Here is a 19,113-nt window from a genome sequence, read left to right on the forward strand (position 1 = left end):
TTCAATAGCAGTTTCATCAGTAGCACAGTAGGTTGCTTTCTTCCTGCTTTAGATTTTGTTCCTTCAGGAAGCATTGTGAGCAAGAGATTTGTTTAAGGTAGATTGATTTGTTTGTTTGTTTTTGGGTGGAAGTGGGAGTGAAATGTCTCATGGATACCACATCAGGAGTAAGGGATTCAGGACTGGTTGAATGAGGATGTGGCAACAGGTGTATTAGCAATTCCCATGAGGAGCTCCAGAGCTGGTCAGGCCTTTAAGAGTAGATCACAAGTAAGGGAAAAGACCTGGGCTTTTTAACATCACATCGATTAGTCATTAAGATTCAATCACACACACATACACACAGAACATAACCATGGCTTAGGTACTACACACTAGAAAGTACGCAAGGTTAACATGCTCTGGAGGTGTTTCAAATATGGGTGTGTGCACACGTGTGTATATACACATAACACATGCATACACATGTCCACGAGCACATGTTTCTTTCTACTTCTAAGAAGTGTTTCCAACAATAAATGTGTATATTAATAATTAGATAAATGAGAATTAAAGACACTTTTCTAATGAGAGTTTTTGAGGGTTTATCAGATTATCTACCATCCAGGGAAGCCCATTTATTGTCATAGGGATGGTTGAATCAGTATAATTCCATATACTGTTGGATACTATTTTAATGTTTGGGTCTTTTTAAATCTTTATCATTGAAATTCGACCTTTATTTGTTTTCAAAATTCATCTTGGTTCTGAACAAGTTTCTTCAGTTTTACCTTAAAAATTTAAAGATAATCATAAATTTACCTCCTGTGAAATTTCTTCAACTTTGTCACTGTTTATATATATGTGTATATATATATATATATATATATATATATATATATATATATATATTTGGTTTCTGTATCTCTCTCATGACTTTAATCTTTCTCACACTTTTTATTTTGTATTTTCAAGAGATTTCTCAATCTTTCTTTGCACTATTGACTAAATTTCTTACAACTTTACATTGGTTTTTTTGTACACTGATAATACAATTTTATATTTTTTCATACTCATTTTCAAATTAGTTTGATGCTGTTGCCTATTTTTCTAGGAAATTTTTTGAAAGTAGAAAAATATTGTGTTCTTTTCAAACATCTTTTTAATTTTTGGTTTTCTTATCCTATTTCAACAAAGCAATGTAATTTTGCCTTCCATTTTTTTCTTAAAATGTATGTTGATCTGCTTAGAATACATATGCTTTTAATTTTTAGAATTTCTTCTATTATTTTTAACCCAAATAAAACCAGTGATAGAGATATACAATCTTGAAGGCAAGTTGTAAAGAGAACTCACACAATATAGTAATATCTTCTATCTGCTGAGGGAGAGAATTCTAAGTGTTCTATAATTCTAATCAAATCTCCCAGATAGAATTATTTTACCAAGCTATGCTCATATGGAATCATAGGAATCATAAAATTTTTTTTCATTTATTTCTTTAAAGCTTTGTTCTATAAGATTATATATTTAATTACTTTATTGAAATAGCTGGGTTAGTTCTTTAAAGAGGAAAATATTTATACATGCTTTTGTCTATAGACATGTCTATAGTTTAGAGTCTCCTGTGACCATGATACCCACTAGTTCAGCATTCAAACCTGCATATTATAGATGTGAATTGAAATAGTACATAGTTATTAATTCATTTAATCATTCAAATATTCATTAATTTCACACTATATCCCTGCCCAGTATTAGCCACTAAAGATTCAGAAATGAAAAGACCCAGACTTTGCTCTCAAGAAGTCCAAAGGGAAAATAGAAGACAAATAAGATACATATTATATGGTATGCCAGATTCAATATAGGTAGGTAGAAAGGGTTGCAAATCTCACTCTTACTAGGTTTCATGATGTTACCTGGATCTTGATGTGTGAGAAGGAATTGTAAAGATAGAGTGAGTTGGTACAGTGGGTGAGAGTCATTCAAGGTAAGAGAGTAACACAGATAGGATATAGAGTGGCATATTCTGAAACCCAGATAGTTTAGGATAGAACACAGGAAGACTGGAAAGATAGGTCAAGATCTTGTGGGCCATTTTAAGGAGTTACAACTTCCTTTTGGTAGAAATCGAGAATAACTGTATGCATTTTTAAAATCTATTTTTAATGAACTTTTAACAGAGTTTGAAAGTGAAAGTCATTCAGTCATGTCTGATTCCTTGTGACCCCATGGACTGTAGCCAGCCAGGCTATATAGCCCCTGGAATTCTTCAGGCCAGAGTCCTGGAGTGGGTGGCTGTTCTCTTCTCCAGTGGATCTTCCCAACCCAAGGACTGGACCCAGGTCTCCCACATTGCAGGCTGATTCTTTACTGTCTGAGCAGAGTACAGCTGCTTTATAATCTTGGGTTATTTTCTTCTGTATAGAAAAATGAATCAGTCATACATATCCATATATCCCCTCACTTTTGGATTTCCTTCCTATTTTGATCACCACAGTACATTAAGCAGAGTTCGCAGTGCTATACAGTAGGTTCTCATTAGTTATCTATTTTATACATATAACCATAGTATATACGTGTCAATCCCAATCTCCCAACTCCTCCCACCTCCCGTTTCCTCCTTGGGATCCATATGTTTGTTCTTTCATCTGTGTCTCTATTTCTGCTTTGCAAACAAGATCATATATATCATGTTTCTAGATTCCACATGTGTGCATTAATATGTGATATTCTCTTTTAATTGGAAGAATAGATTGGCCTGAAAACTAAGTCTGGTCATTCAAAATATTTTAATCTCATAGATCTATTTCTTGTATACATCAAAAAATGTTCCTACTCTCACAGACATAAATTTCTTAGCCTAAACTTATGCTTACTTTAACAGCTGTCTGTCTACCAAGCAGATATGTCATCACACATACATGGGTGTAAACATTGATGTAATGCCAACTTTTACCTAAAAAGACCTTTTTCAGGCTTGACGAAGGTCACTTACACAAAGAGGAAATGTGTCAATTCCATAATCATCTTGCTGTTTTGTGAACTTCTTGAAGGCAAGGAGTGTGTTCAACACATATTTCTCATCTTCAATAAACTAACATATTGCTTTGAACATGTTGATTTATAAATATTTGAATGTATGAATGACTAAGAACACAGAAAATAGAAATAATTTAGAAATCTAGGCTCAGATGGTAAAGAATGCAATGGAATGCTGAAGACCCGGGTTCAATCCCTGGGTCGGGAAGACCCCCTGGAGGAGGGAATGGCAACCCACTCCAGTATTCTTGCCTGGAAATTTCCATGGACAGGGAACCCTGATGAGCTACAGTCCATGGGGTCGAAGGAGTCAGACACAACTCAATGACTAACACACACAAGAAATTCTGTTAAACAATTTGCTTTTATCCTATATTCTATTTCATATTCATTAGAAAGTTCTGTTCCTTCTGTTAGCACAGCATTTGTTTTTCTCACATGGTTTATCAATGCTGCTAATGAGTTGCTAATTAGCTGCCAATTCTTATACAATTTAGAAGGACTGTTCAAAGGAATATATGCCTCAGTGATCTCGTCTATTTGTTTCACATGTCCGTAGTCCTGTAAGCACAGAAATATTATACAGCAAGTTATCACAGGCTCATTAAAAATTACTAATGTAGAGGCCTATAAGTGCAGATGGTCCCTGACTTCTGCTGGTCGGGCTTTTTCAAATTTACAACGATTCAAAAGCAATGTGCATTTTTTAGAAACCATACTTCTTTGCTGGGCTAGTGATGTGCAGTGCAGTGATCTTTCATGAACTGGTCAGTGGCAGGATGCCCTCAGCTCCCAGTCAGCAAAGTGATCACAGTCAATATGCTTACAACTGTTCTGTACCCATGAAATCATTCCATTTTTCATGTACAGTATAATAGCTGATACATTGCATGAGATATTCAACACTGTTATATAATAGGCTTTGGGTAGATGATTTTGCCCAACTGTTGGCTGATGTAAATGTTCAGAGGGTATTGAAGGGAGGAGATGCTGAGCTGTGATGTAGGTAAAAATTTAATTTTTGACTTATATTTTCAACAGGCAATGATTTTATTGGGATATAACCCCATCATAAAGCAAGGGAGATCTGTATTCTTTCTTTCAGAAAGACAGGATTTTAGTGAAGATGGTCCTAGGTTAGTATAGCATCACTTAATATAATGGAAAACAATATACATATCCTCATATATAAGCTTGGACCCACAGTCATGGGGTTGAATCTTAGTTCTGCTATTTACTAGTTGTGTGATGTTAGTGTAGTTGCATCTTATTTATGATTTCGTCTGTAAAATTGGAATAATCCTTGCTTCTGAGAGGTTTTGGTGATGATTCAATAGAAGTAACATAGGTAAAGCATTAGCATAGTCCTTGCATATGGAAGGTTCTTAAAAATATTGTTTTTCTTCTCTTCCTATAATGAGTCATGCTGTAGTTTCTTGAATAATGTACTCAATTCCACAATGTATCCCAAGCATTATTAGATAACCGTGGCTTATATTGTTGTAAAGATGGTCCCCTCAAAGTTTAAGATATGCATGCGTATTCCCAGATTTTTTTCTGAATCTCTGGCTCTAATTTACCAAGTTTCTTTTATGATGCTCTGATTTCAAAAGTATCCTTTTTTTTTTTGCAATGAAAGCATGTATCACACACATTATTTTTTAAATGTATGCTACTTATAATGAACGATTTACTCTCCTAAAGGCTTAAGTAAATTTAAAATTTTGGTGGTGACAGACCGATTTATTTAGTTTCTCTTCTTCCCACACTGCTTCAGAACTTTAAATTGCTTAAAGTTAGGTGATTATTTTAGAGTACTCATTGAATTTAAAGTAGACTGAGGCAGAAATAGTAAAGCTTGTGAAATGCTCCATTTGCTGCTCTGCATTTCCGAGCCCCGTTTGATTGAGACTGGAACAATTTGCTGTTTAGAGCTGTGTGTTGTGTGTGAGCCACCGTGTTTAGTTGTACGGTCTCTCCCTTCCTCTCTCTCGGCTCTCCAGACTGTGTCACTATAAGGTAGGAGAAAATCAGCCTGGATCCCTTAGTGACCATGTGGAGTAAGTTTTCCTGTCTTATTCCAAACACTACTAACCTTCAATCGACATGGACTAAGAATGATCTGGATTTAATTATTGTAATACACTATAGGATTTATAGTGAGGATTAATTGGAATGTCTAATATATTGCTCTCATAATTTAGTCTATCCAAGTGAATACTTTCTAAAACCCTCTTTACAAGAAAACAGAAAAAAAAAAAAAACCCTCTATCCTTTCTGACAGATGTATTGGGATAAAGGACTAATAACCTGTATTTATTGAAAAATAAATATTTTTATAACTACATGAACAAATGAATAGATCTATGTCCCCAAATAATCTTTATGCTATTAAAAGATGAAAAAGTGACATGACTTTGTCTAGTCTGTGTTTTTAAATCTCCAAAGAATTTTAGAATTTACTGTAGTACTTCCCATACTCATCATAATTAGGCTGGTGCAAAAGTAATTGTGGTTTTTACATTGTCAGAATTTGTCATTTGATATAGGAATACATTTTTAAGTAAAAATAATTATGCTATACACTGTTGTAATGTACATTTCTCACTTTGTGTTTTTTGCTGATGACATGCTGTGCCTTTTATATTTATTTTAGACTAGGGAAATGATGCTAGACAAAAAGCAAATCCAAGTGATTTTATTTAAGTTCAAAATAGGTCATAAAGCAGGAGAGACAACTTGCAACATCAACCACACATTGAGGTCAGGCACTGCTAACAAAAGTACAGGGCAGTGGGGGTTCAAGAAGTTTTGCAAAGGAGAAGGGAGTCTTGAAGTTGAGAAACACAGTGGGCAGCCATCAGGAGTTGACAACAACCAACTGAGAGCAATAATCAAAGCTGATCCTCTTGTGGCTACATGAGAAGTTTCTGAAGAACTCAACATCGACCATGCTATGGCCATTTGGCACTTGAAGCAAATTGGAAAGCTTAAAAGGCTTGATAAGTGGGTGCCTCATGAGCTGACTGTAAATAAAAGAAGTCATCGCTTCAAAGTGTCTTCTTCTCTTATTCTACGCAACAACAATGAACGATTTTTTGATGGGATTGCAATGTGTGATGAAAAGTGGATTTTATACAACAACTGGCAACAACCATCTCGGGGGTTGGACTGAGAAACTCCAAAGCACTTCCCAAAGGCAAACTTATGCCAAAAAAAGGTCATGGTCACTGTTTGGTGGTCTGCTTCCCATCCGGTCCACTATGGTTTCCTGAATCCCAGCAAAACCATTACATCAGAGAAGCGTGCTCAGCAAATCGATGAAATGCACCAAAAACTGCAATGCCTGTAGACAGTCACTGGTCAACAGAATGGGCTCAATTCTCCATGACAACACTCGACCACACATCACACAAGCAATGCTTCAAAGTTGAATGAAGTGGGCTATGAAGTTTCGCCTCATCCACCATATTTACCTAACCTTTTACCAACCAACTACCACATCTTCAAGCAAATCAACAACTTTTTGCAAGGAAAATGCTTCTACAACCATTAGGATGCAGAAAATACTTTTCAAGAGTTCATAGAATCCCACATCATGGGTTTTTACACTACAGGAATAAACAAACTTATGTCTTGTTGGCAAAAATGTGTTGATTGTAATGGTTCCTATTTTGATTGAAAAAGATGTTTGAGCCTAGTTATAATGATTTAAAATTCACAATCCAAAACCACAATTACATTTGCACCAACTTGATACTTAGGATGTTTCTTAAAATATATAGTATTCTGGGTCCCATATCAGAACAAAATAAATACAATTCCCAGGTGAGATACTAGAAAATATAACTTTATAAAAAGCATTTCAGATTAAGCTTATAGTAAGGAAAGTTTGAAAAATTGTTCTACTGTGAGGTGGGAGGTGCAAGTTGAGATTTGATGAGTAAGTTGCTAAAATAAAATCACTTTGTGCAACCCATCTATAAAGACAATGCTGATTGTGGTATAAATGATCATTCAAGGAGACATTCTCCAATCAATAAATACCTGAAGTCCTCTGTAAAAAATATTATACCACATTACAAGCATATAATTAATGTTTCAAAATTTAAAAATGCATGTCCACATATAATCCCCTTTTCCTATTATTTCTCCATGGTTATGTATTATTCTCTTCAATTTATTGACGAGGAAACATAATCTCTGATATTGTGCTTTGCTTCAAATTCACATAGCTGAAGGTCTTTCTAATAAAGTCACATTTTAATTTTAAGATATTATAGCACAGTTGATTTACAATATTGTGTTCGTTTCTGCTCTATAGCAGTGTGACTCAGCCATACTCTTTCTTCAACTACTTTCCTATGTAGGTCATTACAGATTATTGAGAAGAGTTCCCTTTGCTATATGGTAGAGTCTTATCCTATATCCTTGCCTGGAAAATTCCAAGGAAAGAGGAGCCTGGCAGGCTGTAGTCCATGGGGTTGCAAAGAGTGGGACATGACTGAGTGGCTAACACACACACACATTTTATAAATAGGAGATCAGTCCTGGGTGTTCATTGGAAGGACTGACGCTGAAGCTGAAACTCCAATACTTTGGCTACCTCATGTGAAGAGTTGACTCATTGGAAAAGACCCTGATGCTGGGAGGGATTGGGGGGCAGGAGGAGAAGGGGACGACAGAGGATGAGATGGCTGGATGGCATCACCGACTCGATGGACATGAGTTTGAGTAAACTCCAGGAGTTGGTGATGGACAGGGAGGCCTGGTGTGCTGCAATTCATGGGGTCGCAAAGGGTCGGACACGACTGAGCGACTGAACTGAACTGAACTGATTGTGTATATGTCAATCACATCCTCCCAATTTATCCATAGCCCCCTTCCCCCCCCACCCCCATAACAATAAATTTGTTTTATACATTGGTGACTCTATTTCTGTTTTGTAACTAAGTTCATTTGTATTGCTTTTTGGATTCCACATATAAGTCATATCACATGATGTCTGTCTTTCGCTGTCTAACTTACATCAATAGAAACCTAAAGTAAGAAGATTTATTTGAGGTGATTTACAAAAGGAGGCATATTGGGAACCAGGTTACTCCAAGTGTCAAAGTATCTTCACCTACAATCTTGGAAATAGTCAAGGAGGTTCAGTCCTACTCCTTTCCTAAGTTTGGGCATTGTCTTTGTCTAGACCAAGGTTGAGAATCCTTCAGGTTGTGTTAGAGACTGCTAACATTTCCTGAAAGTGGTGTACAGAGTAGTGAAGGACGTGAGTAGAAGAGACAGGCTAAGTTCAATTTCTGATTCTATCTCTTGGTAGCTATGTGGCCTTGGGGGCTTTGCTCAGCTCTCTGTATCTCAGCATCACAGTGTAAAACAGTGATAATAATCAAACTTATATCCTTAGGTTCTAATGAGGATTAACTGGATAATAAGTGTAAATCACTCAGAAAAGTCACTTACATGCAGTAAATACTCAGCTGTCTGGTTTTGCAGTAAAGCATTTGTCTGTAATGCAGGAGATACACGTTCGGTCTCTGGGTCAGGAAGATCCCCTGGAGGAGGAAATGACAATGGATTCCAGCATTCTTGCCTGAGAAATCCCACTGGAGAGAGGAGCCTGGTGGGTTACAGTTCATGGGGTTGCAAAGAGTCAGATAGGATGCAGCAGGCATGCATGTTGGTTCATTCATGGCTGGGTACCTTAGCAGGCTCTGGCAATTTCTTTTCCATTTGAAAGGGGAAAAAGCAGACCCAATTAGGTTTCCTACTTTAAAGTCTCAGCTCTAGTGACTCATTCACAGTAACTGACTAAAGTCTGCTGGGTCATGGTGAATAATGATGGGTGCACAGTAACTTTCACTTTTGTGCATCAGAATCACCTGGAGGCCTTGCTAAAACACAGATCACTGGTCTCCATCCATAGAATGTCTGATTAGTGGTGCTAGTGGTAAAGAACCCTTCTGCCAGTGCAAGAGACCTAAGAGATTTGGGTTCAGTCCCTAGGTAGAGAAGATCCTCTGGATGCAGAAATGGCAACCCACTCCAGTATTCTTGTCTGGAAAATCCCATGGACAGAAGAGCCTGACAAGCTATAGTTCATGGGATGTCAAAGAGTCAGACATGACTGAAGCAACTTAGCACACCCCTAGAATGTTTGATGTTCTAAGTCTGGGTGATGCTGATGTTGCTGTTTTGGGACCAGACTTTGGAGTGACATGGACCATCAGATCAGACTATGGAAGGTCTTGGAAAGACATTTAAGGAATCTGGGTTTTCCATTGAGAAGTCAGGTAATGACAGAAGGTAAAAGTTAAACAAATGTCACCAATATATCAGAATCTTTTTCAATGATGAATATGGATTTGATTTTCTTGTCCAGATTGCTAATAATATTTTCCAAACTTCTTTGTTATCTTTTACCTTCTCAGACAACCACTGTCCTGATTTGTCATCTTTCTAGGACCCTGCATCACTATTGTATGATTTGGTACTTCTCTGTCCTTAGGAAAAAGATCCTAAGTTTTAGTGAGAATACAAATCAGCTGAGTAGTTAAATCCAGATCTCTGGGCCTCACAGACACATCTGATGCAGTATGTTTGACAAAGACCAAGGATACTGCCTTTTCTCCTGCACCCATTTTGCTTTGATTCAGGTGATTTCTGAAGAACATTTGGGGAATGCGTTGAGATTTTGCTCGAATTCCACCTGCTATTGAAGCAAAACAAACTGCTGCATTTTGTTTTTCATTTTTAAAATGTAATTTTTATTTTTAAGTAACCTTTCAGTCCAATTTGTTACATTTCATTAAAATCTGCTTGGTCTAGTTCTTTTTCCAATTTCAGCACTTGGTATAAGGCATTTATAGAAAAGTGACTTGAAAGCAATTTAACCACAAGCTCAGCCAAATTAATTTAGGGAGAGTTTAGTAAACAGCCCTTGCTTTCTGTACTTAAGTGATCAATTTCCACACCTGCTTTTCCTTCCAGATGGAGTTAATTAACATTAAAATTATTGCCTATAGCTGAGGCTTTTTTTTGATAATTCACAGCCCTCCAGCTGTATCCAGATTCCTACATTTCTGAAAATTAAAACAACAGCAACGTTCATCTCTATGAGAAGCAAATTTGTCACTGAACTATTTCAAGATATGCACATAAGATCTTGGAGGAAAGAAAACTAACATTTGTGAAGTGGACCCTCTATGCCAGGCATGTCCTCATGTATGGTCTAGCACAATCCTCATACCTATCTCCTAAGTGGTCTGAGTCTATGACCCATTTCACATATAAAGAGGTTGAAGATTACGAAAGTTTTGTAGCTGTTTGGATGTTCCACAATTAAGTGGTCGAGTCAGAATGTAAATCCCATTTTAACAAAAATCATGCTCTTTCTGCTACACTGATGTTGGTTGCTAACTTGCCCCTACATGCAGAGGACAAGGAAAGAACAAAGAAAGAGACAGAATGCTCCAAATTGGCAGCTGACAGTTGAATTCAGCAAGGGAACTTGCATACAAGGCTTATCTTAGGTGTCTCCAAGATGACTAGGTCTCTGCACCTGCCAAACTCTTACAGATTTATATAAAGGCCTTAATAGGGTTTGGTCATGCATTCAGTCCAGGTGGTTTCAACGACACCTTACTCTCTCAAGACTGTGTCCTTGAAATGACTTCCTGACTATGTGACCAATGGGTGGATCATATATTCCAAGGACAGAGGAGGGGGTGGGGAGTTTCTGATTCTCTCGGTCCAGCTCACGTGTCAACATCCTTCCTGTGACCTTCTCCTACAACTAGTTTTGGCTTAGACTGAGGTGAAGGTTGCAAATTCCTATGGAGTGTGAAATAAAATTTATGGCTTTGGAGTAGTTTGAAGGTGGAAGTGTCATTGCTCAGTCGTGTCCAACTCATTTCAACCCCATGGATTGTAGCCCACCGGGATCCTCTGTCCTTGAACTTCTCCAGTCAAGAATACTAGAGTGGGTAGCCAGCCCCTTCTCCAGGTCATCTATCCAACCCAGGGATTGAACCTTCGTCTTCTGCATTGCAAACAGATTGTTTACCACCTGAGCCCCTGGGGAAGCCCTTCAGTGTGGTTTGTGGTGTGCTGAGTCGCTCGGTTGTGTCTGAGACTTTGTGACCCCATAGACCATAATCCTGCAGGTTCCTCTGTCCGTGGGATTCTCCAGGCAAGAATATTGGAGTGGGTTTCCATGTCCTCCTTGGACATACATATACATAAATATAAAAATGTGTAGGCACCCCAGTGTAGTGTGATGACAAAATTCCATAATTATATTTTACTACCTGCATTGAAAATGGTTGAGGAGGGGTGTCAAAGGTAATACAAAGGCAAAATGACTATTGTGATAGAGTTCAGACACAATAATGAGGTAGATAGAAGATACTACAATAGGAAGGGGGATTTGGTGCCAAAATGGTTATTTTGGGGATGAACAGTTGCCCCTAGTACTTCTCATGAAATTTTTCTTAATCTTCACTTTAATGAGATGTTTGAGTTAGAAATATTCTTTTCAAAATGCTGCCTTCTGAGTAAGTTTGGGGTAGTTATTCACCTTTTTTTTTTTTTGGATCTCACAGTAACAACCTCATTCACTTAAATGTAATAACCCAAGAAGCATAAAAGGATACAAATCTGAATGACTAATATAGTTAGGAATATTATTCATCATCATCTTTTCATGCAAGGTCCTTGGCTTGCTCTAAAGAAACTAGTGGCTTCTTTCTGCACAGAATTGTTTGGTGATTGAAGCTAATGAGGAATATAGCTAAAATGCTCTTCTAAAGGAGACATCTCACATATGTAGAAAAATATATCAATATGTGTATAGAAATACACAAATATACACATAGACACACATAGTCCTTTCTCCTTATTGGAAGATGTTATAGTCTTTAAAGTTACCACAAACACGAACCTAGGGAAAACTAAACCATTCCTCTTAGGAAACATACAGGGTTAGGTTCCTATGAACCTCTGGTCACATTTTTTTCAACTGGTAAGTCTGTAATCTTATTTGATGTTTGAATACATCTTACTGATTTTATTTTGTTGATTCCTTCACCTTGAACTCACAGTCAGCAGCGCTATAACTCAATGTTGAACAAAACTTGTCTAACCCTTGTGTTTTCTGCATAAGGCACATTACAGCCTTCTGGAGCTTAGAACATTTGACAGCATTTAAACACTATACCTGGGGGCCATTATAAATGGTGACATCACCAATATTATTAAAGCAGAAACACGAGAAAGAAGTAGCATTAAATAGACCACAGGGAAAGCACACTTGCTTTCAGTATGAGCTTAAACAAGAAAGCAGAACATTGCCTTGTTTGACTTCAGCTGGTAACAGGCACGCCAGGTAGCCCTAACTTTCCACCACTCTGCATATCAAATAAGTGACAAATATATTCTAGCTGGTATATACACTTTTAAATACTGAATCCACAAATAATGAAGAGAGACACACTATTCAGATCACTTACAGTTTACTTAAAATGTAGTAATACCCTCAGTAATAGCAATATACCCTCCCCAACAAAGAATGTTTTGTTTAAGGCATATTTTATTTGGAAAGAAATGGCTTAAAGCAGCTCATTTTTCCACTGGATTTGCAATGAATATGAAAGAGTGTTCTTTACACAGTCAAGGATACTGCTCAAACTCACTGGCTTTGGCTTCTGATCCCATTTGAAGCTTTCTAGCACTTTTGCAACTCTCCAAGGTACCCTGTAACTTAAAGAGGAAGGAGTTAAGTGACAGTTCGGAGGCTTAGTGTAAAATTTGATATTTTGTGTTGAAGAATTTGACCTGTGTCTTAAATTTCAATCTCTCTCAGCATTATTCAAAAAACTATAAAGCAAAGGGAAATCATTTAATAGATAAGTTTTTTGGAGGTGGGGTGGGAAGTGTTGTTTGCTTTGCATTTTTCTTTAACCAAAATCCTAAGGAAATAAGCTAGGATTATTTAATGCCTAACCTTCATTGCTATGCAACGAAATATCCTCAAACACAGTGGCTGAGAAGACAAGCGGTTTAGTCTCCCTCACGAGTCTTTGGGTTGGTTCCTCTGGGCTTGCCTGGGTAATTCCGCTTGCAGCTACAGGTCAAATGTCAACAGAAGTGGCTCTGCCCCAGCAGCTCTCATCTTCTTGGCAATGCAGAGCTAGGATGGAGCACACAAAAAGCATTAACACCCAAGGCCTCATTAGGACTTCTCAGGTGGTGCTAGTATAAAGAGCACTCAGGAGAGGTGAGAGACGCAGGTTCAATCACTGGGTCGGGAATATCCCCTGGATGAGAGCGTGGCAACTCACTCCAGTATTCTTGCCTGGAGAATTCCGTGGATAGAGGAGCCTGGCGGGCCACAGTCCAGGGGGTCAACTGAAGTGACTTAGCATGCAGCACACATAAGAACTAGGCTTGGAATCGCCAGGCTCTCACCTCTGCCTTTTTCTACAGCCTAAGTAAGTCACAGGACTCAGCCTGAACTCAAGGAGTGGGGAAGTGTAATCTTCCTCCTTAGAAGGAACTACTAGACTATCAGATAGTTTCATTTGTCTATGTCATCACTAACCTCTTGAGAAAAATTTTGTTAGGAAGCTATTAAGCTTACAGTGATGTATGCAAATTTTTCAAAATCCTAGTTTTTTGTTTAAAAGCTTAAATTTTATGAATGGTAATAAGATTATTGGAGTCCACTGATCAGGTTTAAGATTTCGTTTGCAACCAAACTTAAAGAAGGACCACTTATCAATTTGGGATATAATATCAAATAAGATGGTAGTCAATATTTTTAAGTTCTTCAACCCAAACAGTATATCATAGAAAAGCTGAATGCAGAAGCCTGAGAGTAGCTCTCTTTTAGTAAGACAGATATTCGAGAGATTTGCAAAAATATAAAACAATGCCACTCATTACACTGCCTTCATGTGTTTTGGAAGACATAGTATTTCTTTTTAATAAAAATGTAATTTATGTTGAAAAAGAAGCAATTGCGAAGTTACAGAGCAAAGGAAGGGGGAACCGAAACCATTGATTCGCCTTAGAGCACCTGTTGTATGTTTGGCACTTAGCTGATTCTGCTTCACATGCTTTAGCAGATGTAACACATTCTCTTTTCCCTTCTCTGCTTCTTTCTCTATCCCTCTCTGGTAAATATGTTCATTAGCCCAATTATAAAGTAAAGATTAGCATGTCAAAGTCAGCTGCTTAAAGTTAGTAAGTGGAAGAACCAGGATTCACAGAAAGGGTCACAAAAGTTCAGACCTGAGCTCTTAATGACAGCACCGTTTTGTTGAAAAGGGCAAAGCCTAGTACATAATAGAACCAGAAATCAGCCAGCAGATTTGTCTGTCTTCACAGGCGATGCCCTATCACTCATACCGCATCTTTTATATATAAGAGAAACCTTAATGGAAAAAGCTCTGCTACTGAAATAACCTATTTCTCTCCCCTCTTTCTCTCAGAACCCATATCTGATATGCCGTTTACTCTCAGATTATAATATCTTTCAAATTCATCAATCATCAATTGTTTCTCACCATTTCCGTCACTATTAGGATGATCCAACCCAACAGCATCTTTCAGCAGGATAACTGTAGTAACTTAGCTCATTTCCTTGCTTATACATTGCTTAAAACCTGGATCTAATGCTCATGAGAGCAACCAAGGTGGTCCTTTTAGTATGGATTAATTTTGGGTCACAACCCTGCTATAGCTCCCCAGTGTACATGGAGTAAAGTGCAATATTTTTCCAGTGCCCTGCAAAGCTCTCTCTAATCAGATCTCTGTCCCCCTTTTCTGATTTGGCTCCTTCTCCCACCATTTTCCCCTTCATTCATTCTCCTCCGGTTACACTGATCATCTTGCCATTTCTCAAAACGAGGAATGTTTTAGTCCTAAAGCTTAAGGTCTGGCTTTTGTACGAAATTCTCTCCTGGAAGTCAGTCTTTATGGAAATAGCCATCTGTTTACTTTCCTCATCTCTTCTAGCTGTTTGCTGAAACGTCAGCGAGCCTGCCTGACACCCAGGGTAAGATTGAAGACTCCCTCCTCCATTGCCCCAAGTCAGTTTCCACCCTACAATCCTCAGGCCCTTTATCCTACTTTGCTTTTTCCTTTTTGCCCAACCCTTTTAATCTGATAACAAATCATGTAATGTAGGGATGTATTATTTATTGCCCATCCTCCATTTTTAGAAAATAAACTCAAGGAGGTAGGTTCTTTAGTCTGTGCTATTGACTCTTGTATCCTGAACAGTAAGAAGAGGGTCTGCAGATAAACATTTGTTGAACCAATGAATGAACTGCTCATGGATGCAGAGTTTCCATATTGTATAAAATTTGGAAAAAGACCCATGTGATTTTGTAATGGATGCAGTAGCACAAACTGCTACTTTTGTGACTTTGAGCAAATTAGTGGCTAAGAGCCCCCATTTTCCCTGAAATGAAGAGCAGGCTGTCAAGATCTCGTGAAACAACCTTCATTTTTGCCAGTTGCATGGTAATAGGAATTCCAACATCTGGTCACTGGAGTTTAGCCAAGAAGTGGCAATTTACCAAAAGAGGGGCAATGTTGTTTCTGATCATGTGGACTCCAGCTACATTTTTACTTTAAAAAAAAAAAATTATTTATGTACTTTATTTTTGGCTGTGCTGGGTCCTTACTGCTGTGTGAGCTTTTCTCTATTTGCAGCGAGCTGGGACTGCTCTCCAGTTCTGGTGCAGAGGCTTCTCACTGCTGTGGCTCTCTTGTCCAGAGCAGACTCTAGAGCATGCGGGCTTCAGTAGCGGCCACACGTGGGCTCAGCTGCGGTTCCAGGACTCCAGAGCACAGGCTCAGTACTTGTGGCACATCGACTTAGCTGCACTGCAGGAGGTGGGATCTTCCTGGATCAGGGACCAAACCCATGTCTCCTGCATTGGCAGGCAGATTCTTGACCACCAAGCCACCGGGGAAGCCTCAGCTACATTTTTGAGATTCATGTATCAGTTCAGTTCAGTCGCCCAGTCGTGTCCGACTCTTTGCAACCCCATAAATCACAGCAGCCAGGCCTCCCTGTCCATCACCAGCTCCCGGAGTTTACGCAAACTCATGCCCATCGAGTCGGTGATGCCAAGTATAGCTTCTCTTAAAATGGAGAACTGCCATTTACAACAAGTCTTCTTCCTTCCACCTTCCACCTGCAGTCAGTTGTTCTTCCTTCAGTTGCTATGAAATATGCTATCTCGATATTTCTTTATTCTCATAAGTAGAGCCATTCTTTTGGTGTCAAGTTATTAGGACAAGCCAGCCGTTCAAAATGGAAAGTACTTAGATGAACTTATTTACAAAGCAGAAAGAGACTCACAGACTTAGAGAATGAATTATAAAAGGGTAGGGACAGTTAGAGAGTGTGGTATGGACATGTCCACATCGCTATATTCAAAATGGATAACCAACAAAACCTACTATATGGCACATGGAGATCTGCCCAATGTTATGTGGTAGTCTGGACAGGATGGGATTTTGGGGGAGAATGGATGCATGAATCCTTTGCTGAGTCCTTTCCTGAAACTATCACAGCATTGTTAATTGGCTATACCCCCAATACAAAATACAAAGTTTAATTTAAAAAGTTTCCATATGGAATATAAGTGATTAGTATGAGTGTGTGGGTGGGGGTAGGTGTTCACTAAATGTTGAAATATACTTTGAGGTACACAGAGTCACTTTCAAAAATCCAAAAATAAATATAAATTGGAAAAGTTATAACTGTGAAATAATAGCCATATCTTTTTACTGGACGCTTTTCTATCAGAAATAGAACTATTTCTCTTCTGCATAATCTGTTTATCAGTTTTGCATTCATCCCATATTGCCAAAAAGAATAAACTTAATATTTCTCTGAATAGTTGTGTGTGTATGGACAATTCAGTCTGTCTTTTTATTTCTAACAAGAAACATATTAGATAACTAAGAATCAAATAATGATACTGTTGCAGGGAGTCTGTCAGTGAGGTTCTCTAACTGATATCAGATACTTCTCTAGAACATTTTGCAGACTCATCTTTTCAACTTACCTCCCAAGGATTGTAAAGTTGATGTGATGAATCTCTCTGGCTAAATTCAACCTCTTACTTTTTCTCATTTAGTATTTGGCCTCCTTGATCAATAGGTCCCAGGAAACTTGCTATCATTCAGCATTTTTTAATCATACATGAAAATCAATAATTGTCTTCCTTCTTTTAAAAATATAAAATTTTCTGTTTTTTATCACATTTTACATATTTACCTTGTATGAGAAATATACTTTTGATATCTACTGTAAATTTTAAAAATAATTACTCTGAGTCTCATACATCATCTTCTAGGACTGAGAATGTCACAGGTTTTTGTAGGGAGATTTTAAGTCACAACACTTTTTATGAACCTAAGGGGTCTACTTAATCAGCCCGTTATTCTCCATATTTCATTGTCTGCCACTTGCAAGGACTGTTATTTCTGAGTGGGAACTCTCAATGGGTTTTGCCAAGAGTAAGTTGTGTCCTGGAACCAAATCTTTGTCAACAGGCTGATTTTGTCAATAAAGTTGAATTGGAACACAGCCATACCTATTAATTTACATACATAGAGTTGAGTAGTTGAAGAATAGACTGCAGGCTTAGAAAGGTTAAAATATTTGCTTTCTTTTCAGAAGCTTGTCAATCCCTATGTTAGAAAAAAAGGCTATAACAAAAAGGGCAATATTTATTTTTATCACATCTGGTTAGACAATATCTAAGTGGACATAGACTCACTGTAACAACTTTTTTATCCTTAATTCATTTTAATCCTAGTTGATGCATTTAAAATATTTACTAAATTTATTTCTTTGCCATAAATTTTTAAATCAGTTTGTACATACTTGCTTATCTATGGTCATTAGTGTCATTGAAATGCATTTTGTCTAAAAAACACTTGGAGGTATGTTCATGTAGCTCTAACAATATAATTTCTAAATTTTCTATGGAATATTCAGTTTTTATATGTTTACTTTCACATTTTAATTATTATTATTTTTTTTTCAGTGTTGACTGTGTTTGAAGTTGGGTGCAAAGATGTAAACTGACTGGTAAGTGACATCATATGTCTTAATATGATGCTTTAAAAAACAATAAATAATCTGGTATCCTGGTCCCCAAAGCTATAAATGAAGAGCCATGCTTTACAGGTATGTAGATGAAGTATTATTTTCTTTCTTTTTTTTTTTTTTGGTCTGGTTGCTTCACTGGATACCCTATATTTCATAAGGATATTTTCAATCTTCAAAGTAATAAAATTTAATTAACGGTTTGGAGAACAATGATGTTGGTGTCATCATGACACAAATTATGTTTTAAAGAAAAACAAGGATCCAGATAAATAATGGAAAAGAAGAAAAATAGGGAAACTAACTTGAGAAGAACTGTGAATTGTTGCTTTCTGTAAACAATGTAATTTGCATTGGTTTTATATTTTTAAACTTCTTAGCATTCCATGAAAAATACAGAATGTCTTTTTGTGTATGGTTTAGAAATGTGGAAGGAGTGATTTGGTCTTTCTCGAGAATACAAATAGAATGAAGTATTGTTTCTTTTATGCAACAAAGTAATAAACTCTTGCATGAAAATGTTAGATTTGCCAACATCATAACATGCACATTTAATAATCAAGTTTACAAGGGCTTGTTAATTTTATCTGGGATGTAATTTCAAACTAAGTACTTTTTAGCATTAATTTAATGATTTTAATGACAGTTGGTATTTTTTGTTGTTACTTGTGTAGCACTCAAAGTGGAATAACCATAGATGTGAAGGCAGTGGCTTTATGATGAACCAGGGAAATTTATTTTCTTTCTTAGTAAATAATTTAGATATTCTGTGGATCTATGCTCCTTATGGGTCTATGTAGCTTAGCTGAGAAGTAGTACAATGGGAAGAATTTTACTTTTGACTTACGTGTATAAAAATCAGATGCTTTTTTAAAGAGGAATCCATGGTATTTGTATCTCTCATTATTCTAATTGAATGTCTCATTATTCTCATTGAATAATGCAAT

General features: G+C 37.2%; 1 long non-coding RNA gene across 1 annotated transcript in view; it reads left to right on the plus strand.

Moving 5' to 3' along the window:
* The window catches only part of LOC139031729 (uncharacterized), a 2,010,631-nt gene that overhangs the window by 388,924 nt on the left and 1,602,594 nt on the right, over positions 1–19,113 (plus strand). Inside the window, exon 2 of the long non-coding RNA XR_011484201.1 lies at positions 18,105–18,148. This is a non-coding gene — a long non-coding RNA (uncharacterized lncRNA). The remainder of the gene's footprint in view (positions 1–18,104; positions 18,149–19,113) is intronic.

Source organism: Odocoileus virginianus, chromosome 28, assembly GCF_023699985.2.
Source record: "Odocoileus virginianus isolate 20LAN1187 ecotype Illinois chromosome 28, Ovbor_1.2, whole genome shotgun sequence".
In the NCBI taxonomy this organism is placed as follows: Eukaryota; Metazoa; Chordata; class Mammalia; order Artiodactyla; family Cervidae; genus Odocoileus; species Odocoileus virginianus.